The sequence below is a fragment of the Triticum aestivum genome, chromosome 2B (genome assembly GCF_018294505.1).
Source record: "Triticum aestivum cultivar Chinese Spring chromosome 2B, IWGSC CS RefSeq v2.1, whole genome shotgun sequence".
Taxonomy (NCBI): domain Eukaryota; kingdom Viridiplantae; phylum Streptophyta; class Magnoliopsida; order Poales; family Poaceae; genus Triticum; species Triticum aestivum.
Genome location: NC_057798.1, coordinates 364333472 through 364341935, shown reverse-complemented (window position 1 = coordinate 364341935; position 8464 = coordinate 364333472).

Sequence of the window (8464 nt, the reverse complement as noted above, 5' to 3'; positions counted from 1 at the left end):
TGGCAATTTGATAAAAATTCGGTACACCATGGTAGAAACAATCAGTATACTCTTGTTCATAAGGATAAAATATTACTTTGCTTCCTATGACTCCTGATTCCATTTTGAAAGATGATATTAATAAAGCTAATAAAGCAAAACAGCAGAAGAATAAGAGTGAAAATCAGATTGTGGCAAAAGAATTTGAGCAACAAATGAAGCCTAATAATAAACCATCTAGTGTTGCTTCTGAAATTAAATTGAAAAGTGCATGTTTATTTGCCACCAAATCTGATATTGATGAGCTAGATTTCAGCAATTCTGTTTGCTATGCTTTTGTGTGCAAAGAGGCATTATTTTCATTCGAGGACGTGCCTTCCTCTTTGCCTCCAGCTGTCACTAACATTTTTGCAGGAGTTCGCTGACGTCTTTCCACAGGACGTGCCACCGGGATTACCGCCTATTCGAGGGATTGAGCATCAGATTGACTTAATACTTGGTGCTTCACTGCCAAACCGTGTGCCATACCGTACCAATCCAGAGGAGACGAAAGAGATTGTGCGTCAAGTACAAGAGCTTCTCGACAAAGGTTTTATACGCGAATCCCTTAGTCCTTGTGCTGTTCCTATTATTCTAGTGCCGAAAAAGGATGGTACATCACGTATGTGTGTTGATTGTAGAGGCATTAATAATATTACTATTCGTTATCGTCATCCTATTCCTAGGCTAGATGATATGTTTGATGAATTGAGTGGCTCTACAATATTCTCCAAAGTTGATTTGCGTAGTGGATACCATCAAATTCGTATGAAATTGGGAGATGAATGGAAAACATCATTTAAAACTAAGTTTGGATTATATGAGTGGTTAGTCATGCCTTTTTGGTTAACTAATGCACCTAGTACTTTCATGAGATTAATGAACGAAGTTTTACGTGCTTTCATTGGGCGATTTGTGGTAGTTTAATTTGATGACCTATTGATTTATAGCAGATCTTTGGAAGAACATTTGGAACATTTATGTGTTGTTTTTATTGCTCTACGTGATGCACGTTTGTTTGGTAACCTTGGGAAGTGCACCTTTTGCACCGACCGAGTATCTTTTCTTGGCTATGTTGTTACTCCACAGGGAATTGAAGTTGATAAAGCCAAGATTGAAGCTATTGAGAGTTGGCCGCAGCCCAAAACGGTCACACAAGTGAGGAGTTTTCTTGGCCTCGCTGGATTCTATAGGCGTTTTGTGAGAGATTTCAGCACCATTGCTCCACCTCTCAATGAGCTTACAAAGAAAGATGTGCCTTTTCTTTGGGGTACCACACAGGAAGAAGCCTTCACGGTATTGAAAGATAAGTTGACACATGCTCCTCTACTCCAACTTCCTGATTTTAATAAGACTTTTGAGCTTGAATGTGATGCTAGTGGAATTGGATTAGGAGGTGTGTTATTACAAGATGGCAAACCTGTTGCATATTTTTCTAAAAAATTGAGTGGGCCTAGTCTGAATTATTCTACTTATGATAAAGAATTATATGCTCTTGTTCGGACTTTAGAAACATGGCAACATTATTTATGGCCCAAAGAATTTGTTATACATTCTGATCATGAATCTTTGAAACATATTAAAAGTCAAGCTAAACTGAATCGTAGACATGCTAAATGGGTTGAATTCATTGAGACTTTACCTTATGTCATTAAACACAAGAAGGGAAAAGAAAATGTTATTGTTGATGCATTGTCTCATCGCTATACTATGCTTTCACAACTTGACTTCAAAATATTTGGTTTGGAGACCATCAAAGATCAATATGTGCATGATGCTGATTTTAAAGATGTAATGCAGAATTGTAAAGAAGGAAGAATGTGGAACAAGTTCGTCGTTAACGATGGATTTGTGTTTCGTGCTAACAAGCTATGCATTCCTTTGTGATAGTCCTCGAGGTCGGTGGTATATCCTTCTCCCGAATACCATGAACTGCTTATGGCTGAAGTTCTTCCCTGAACTGAAATGTCATAACAAGAGTGCTCTTGATGAGTTATCCATTATGGTCGTGACTCTTCCAGTCCTACCTTTCTGCATGGGTTACCCGAAAGAAATGTTGAGCTTTGTTTGACATGCTAATGTATGCATCCACAACTCATAAAATCATATGTTCCTTTGAGTTGTCCCTCTTTAGTTGTTTTCTGACTTTGTTTATCAATTGATAGTCAAGAGTATGAGTGCACTCGTGTTCATCGATGCCTATTATGCTTGTGTTCCATCAAGCCGTTCTATTTCAGAACGACTAGGAGAAACAAACTCTAGTACCTCATCCATATCCAGGATTGACTCACATTGTCATATTCCGTAGATCAAAATGCCAATCCAGCTTTTGTTCTGTTCTACCTTGGAGTGTTGCCCTATTTATGTCAGGATTGTCTTGAGAATTGCACCACCACTTCAAGCCATCATTATTCATTCCTCGGTCTCGTGTAGTTGTAGCCGCAATCCCGACAAGTGAACCATGATGTGTAAAATCAATACTCCTAGTAACCCTGTTTCTTGATAGTTAAAGGACAATAATATCATTCTTAGCATGTTGGTTATCGAATCATTATTCTGGGATTGATCGTGCTACTTTGTCCTTATTTCTAGTGCACTCTCCGATCATTGAGTTAGGATGAATCCCTTGCTCTTCTGATCATGTCTTCTTGCCCTGAAAAGCAAGATTGTTATTGATCTTAATAACATATTGGTGGTTCGTGATTTTTCGAATATCTTCTCGGAAGTATCACCAGGTTGTTCCCTAGCCATTGTGTTGAGATCGTGATCAAGTTGGTTTATCCCTATAAACCACCCCTTCTCCAAGAATCTGTGTTGGATACCTTGAACTGGCTGGTTAGGCTAAACAACAACTTGGAGAGTTGGAAGGTAAAAGCTTTGCCTGACTTAGTTCATTTCAAGGGATATCTTTTGCGCGCGTGTGTATGTTGAAGAAAGGTGATATCTTCGTCGATTTATCCTCGTGGTCAATTGTCGGTGCTATTGTCTTATCCAATCTTTGATTTGAGTGTGGCATATCATTAAATGAAATCAGAACCAACAATGTTCATAATGTTGTCTTACTCATAGTTGATTCCTCGAGCACACACCATTATATCTTTTGGTTGGACCAATGCTAACGCCTTGTTCACATAGTTATGGAATTCCATCTGTATGGAAACTTAGATGACTTTGTTGTTGAGTGAAGGAGTCCTGGACTAAGGGGTCCTCGGACAGCCGGACTGTATACTTTGGCCGGACTGTTGGGCTATGAAGATACAAGATACAAGACTTCGTCCCGTGTCCGGATGAGACTCTCCTTGGCATGGAAGGGAAGCTGATGAGGACATCAATACCATTGTTACACCCACAGCCCCTACTGCTACATATACGGGACCAATTACTAGAGCTCGCGCACGCCAATTAAATTATCAGGTACTTTCGTTTCTTGGTAATGATTCTAATGTTCATGAGAATATGATGCTGCCTAAATTGGATACATTTGTTTTGCTTACAAATGAAGGGCCTAGCTTGGAGAAGGATGAACATTGGAGCAAGAACAAGCATGGAGATGATGCTATGCGCAAGGGGAACAAGAACGGAGTTACAAGTGATGATTTTAGGACTTTGAAGCCACCATAATGGGTGCATGAAGCCTTGGACGAAATATACAAGATGCCACTTCATAAATTTTGTCCCGAGGCTATTATAGGTGCTGCGTCACCTTTTTATTGGGCCAGGCCCATGTAATTTCGAAATACATAAGTATAGGCTATTTTTAGAGTCCGTATGTGTGGGGAAACTAGAGATAGGGTTGATTTCGGACCCCTGCACCAAGGGCCACGAAATTCCCCCTCTCTTCCTCCATATATACAGCACTTAGGGCACCGTTTAGACTTTAGGTTTTGTTTAGATTAAAGTTCGCCATAGCTGCAACTTCGCGTACTTCGTTTGTGTTCAACGACCAGACAAAGGCGTCACAGAACCCCACCTTGATCAATAAAGCTTTCATCTTATATTCGCAATATCCAGATTGCAATCTTAGTTTCTTGCTTGTTCTTCGTTTGCTTGCAGGAAACAGACCCTCGTGGTCAGGTTGATCGTGCTCTGGCGTGGTCAATAACCTCTCGGAGTTGGTTTAGCGATTGCTAAGGCGCGACGTCCTCGCACGTTCGTAGTCGGATCGTCAAGGTCGACTTCCACCAAAGCGATATCCATCATCTCATCGAAAGACGGGACACATTTGCCTCTATCAGAAGCTTGGCGATTCGGATATGTAGATTCCTTTCTTTGTAACCGACTTTGTACAACCCCTAGCCCCCTATTGTGTCTATATAAACCGGAGGGTTTAGGCTTCTAGGGTTTAGCCACAACAATCATAACCTCATATGCTAGACTTCTAGGGTGTAGCCATTACGATCTCGTGGTAGATCAACTCTTGTGATACTCATATTCATCAAGCTCAATCAAGCAGGAAGTAGGGTATTACCTCTATAGAGAGGGCCCGAACCTGGGTAAACATTATGTCCCCCGCCTCCTGTTACCATTTGTCGGCGTCCTGGAATTGGGGGTATCCAGTCCTGCCTGCCTGTGGGCCACCATGTGGCTCCATCGGCGGCCTGGTATGGCCCAGCTTCAACACCAACGCAGCAAGATCCTCGCGAGGTGATAGAGGCAAAGGTGTCCCGTCCTTCGATGAGATGATGGATATCGCTTTGGTGGAAGTCGACTTTGACGATCCGACTACGAACGTGCGAGGACGTCGCGCCTTAGCAATCGCTAAACCAACTCCGAGAGGTTATTGACCACGCCGGAGCACGATCAACCTGACCATGAGGGTCTGTTTCCTGCGAGCAAACGAAGAACAAGCAAGAAACTGAGATTGCAATCTGGATATTGCGAATATAAAATGAAAGCTTTATTGATCAAGGTGGGGTTCTGTGACGCCTTTGTCTGGTCGTTGAACACAAACGAAGTACGCGAAGTTGCAGCTATGGCGAAATTTTAATCTAAACAAAACCCAAAGTCTAAACGATGCCCTAAGGGCTGTATATATGGAGGAAGAGGGGGGAATTTCGTGGCCCTTGGTGGAGGGGTCCGAAATCAACCCTATCTCTTGTTTCCCCACACATACGGACTCTAAAAATAGCCTATACTTATGTATTTCAAAATTACATGGGCCTGGCCCAATAATAAGGTGACGCAGCACCTAAAATAGCCTCGGGACGAAATTTATGAAGTGGCATCTTGTATATTTCGTCCAAGGCTTCATGCACCCATTATGGTGGCTTCAAAGTCCTGAAATCATCACTTGTAACTCCGTTCTTGTTCCCCTTGCGCATGCCATCATCTCCATGCTTGTTCTTGCTCCAATGTTCATCCTTCTCCAAGCTAGGCTCTTCATTTGTAAGCAAAACAAATGTATCCAATTTAGGCAGCACAATATTCTCATGAACATTAGAATCATTACCAAGAAACGAAAGTACCTGGTAATTTAGTTGGCGTGCACGAGCTCTAGTAATTGGTCCAGTATGTATAGTAGCAGGGGCTGTGGGTGTAACAATTGTATTGATGTCCTCATCATCCTCCCCTTCTTGAAATGAAGTCGTCCTCGACGGAAGTTCATCTTCCTCACCCAAATAAGGCTTCAAATCTGCAATGTTAAAAGTGGGACTAATCCCAAAATCTGCAGGCAGCTCAAGTTTATATGCATTATCATTTATTTTCTCAAACACCTTAAAGGGACCATCAGCACGTGGCATTAACTTTGATTTGCGCAAATCAGGAAATCTATCCTTACGCAAATGTAACCAAACAAGATCTCCAGGTGCAAACACAACATGTTTTCTACCCTTATCTCCAGCAAGTTTATATTTAGCATTCATGCGCTCAATGTTTTCCTTAGTTAACTCATGCATTTTTAAAATCAATTCAGCACGTTGTTTAGCATCAAAATTAACCTTCTCCGAAGATGGAAGAGGCAACAAATCAATAGGTGCACGAGGTAGGAAACCATACACAACTTCAAAAGGGCACATCTTAGTAGTAGAATGCAATGAACGATTATAAGCAAATTCAATATGAGGCAAGCATTCCTCCCACATTTTCTTATTATTCTTCAAAACAGCCCTAAGCATAGTAGACAACGTTCTATTGACTACTTCAGTTTGTCCATCAGTTTGGGGGTGACAAGTAGTACTAAAAAGCAGTTTAGTCCCCAACTTAGCCCATAAACATCTCCAAAAGTGGCTAAGAAATTTAGTATCACGATCTGAAGCAATAGTATTTGGCACACCATGCAAGCGAATAATTTCACAAAAGAACAAATCAGCAACATTAACAGCATCATCACTTTTATGACATGGTATAAAGTGTGCCATTTTCGAGAATCTATCCACGACAACAAATATGCTATCCCTCCCCTTCTTTGTTCAAGGTAAACCTAAAACAAAGTCCATAGATATATCCTCCCAAGGAACACTAGGTACAGGCAAAGGCATATATAAACCATGAGGATTGAGTCGTGACTTAGCTTTTTGACATGTAGTGCAGCGAGCAATAAAACGCTCAACATCCCGTCTCATCTTTGGCCAAAAGAAATGTGTAGCAAGTACGTCCTCCGTCTTCTTCACGCCAAAGTGTCCCATTAATCCTCCTCCATGCGCCTCCTGCAACAATAAAAACCGAACGGAGCTAGCTGGAATGCATAGCTTGTTAGCACGAAACACAAATCCATCGTTAACAACAAACTTGTTCCACATTCTTCCTTCTTTACAATTCTGCATTACATCTTTAAAATCAGCATCATGCACATATTGATCTTTGATGGTCTCCAAACCAAATATTTTGAAGTCAAGTTGTGAAAGCATAGTATAGCGACGAGACAATGCATCAGCAATAACATTTTCTTTTCCCTTCTTGTGTTTAATGACATAAGGGAAAGTCTCAATGAATTCAACCCATTTAGCATGTCTACGATTCAGTTTAGCTTGACTTTTAATATGTTTCAAAGATTCATGATCAGAATGTATAACAAATTCTTTGGGCCATAAATAATGTTGCCATGTTTCTAAAGTCCGAACAAGAGCATATAATTCTTTATCATAAGTAGAATAATTCAGACTAGGCCCACTCAATTTTTCAGAAAAGTATGCAACAGGTTTGCCATCTTGTAATAACACACCTCCTAATCCAATTCCACTAGCATCACATTCAAGCTCAAAAGTCTTATTAAAATCAGGAAGTTGGAGTAAAGGAGCATGTGTCAACTTATCTTTCAATACCGTGAAGGCTTCTTCCTGTGCAGTACCCCAAAGAAAAGGCACATCTTTCTTTGTAAGCTCATTGAGAGGTGCAACAATGGTGCTGAAATCTCTCACAAAACGCCTATAGAATCTGATAGAGGCAAAGGTGTCCCGTCTTTCGATGAGATGGTGGATATCGCTTTGGTGGCAGTCGACTTTGACGATCCGACTACGAACGTGCGAGGACGTCGCGCCTTAGCAATCGCTAAACCAACTCCGAGAGGTTATTGACCACGCCGGAGCACGATCAACCTGACCACGAGGGTCTGTTTCCTGCGAGCAAACGAAGAACAAGCAAGAAACTAAGATTGCAATCTGGATATTGCGAATATAAGATGAAAGCTTTATTGATCAAGGTGGGGTTCTGTGACGCCTTTGTCTGGTCGTTGAACACAAACGAAGTACGCGAAGTTGCAGCCATGGCGAACTTTTAATCTAAACAAAACCCAAAGTCTAAACGATGCCCTAAGGGCTGTATATATGGAGGAAGAGGGGGGAATTTCGTGGCCCTTGGTGGAGGGGTCCGAAATCAACCCTATCTCTTGTTTCCCCACACATACGGACTCTAAAAATAGCCTATACTTATGTATTTCGAAATTACATGGGCCTGGCCCAATAATAAGGTGACGCAGCACCTAAAATAGCCTCGGGACCAAATTTATGAAGTGGCATCTTGTATATTTCGTCCAAGGCTTCATGCACCCATTATGGTGGCTTCAAAGTCCTGAAATCATCACTTGTAACTCCGTTCTTGTTCCCCTTGCGCATGCCATCATCTCCATGCTTGTTCTTGCTCCAATGTTCATCCTTCTCCAAGCTAGGCCCTTCATTTGTAAGCAAAACAAATGTATCCAATTTAGGCAGCATCATATTCTCATGAACATTAGAATCATTACCAAGAAACGAAAGTACCTGGTAATTTAGTTGGCGTGCACGAGCTCTAGTAATTGGTCCAGTATGTATAGCAGCAGGGGCTGTGGGTGTAACAATTGTATTGATGTCCTCATCACAAAGTGTCCCATTAATCCTCCTCCATGCGCCTCCTGCAACAACAAAAGACGAACGGAGCTAGCTGGAATGCATAGCTTGTTAGCACGAAACACAAATCCATCATTAACGACAAACTTGTTCCACATTCTTCCTTCTTTGCAATTCTGCATTAC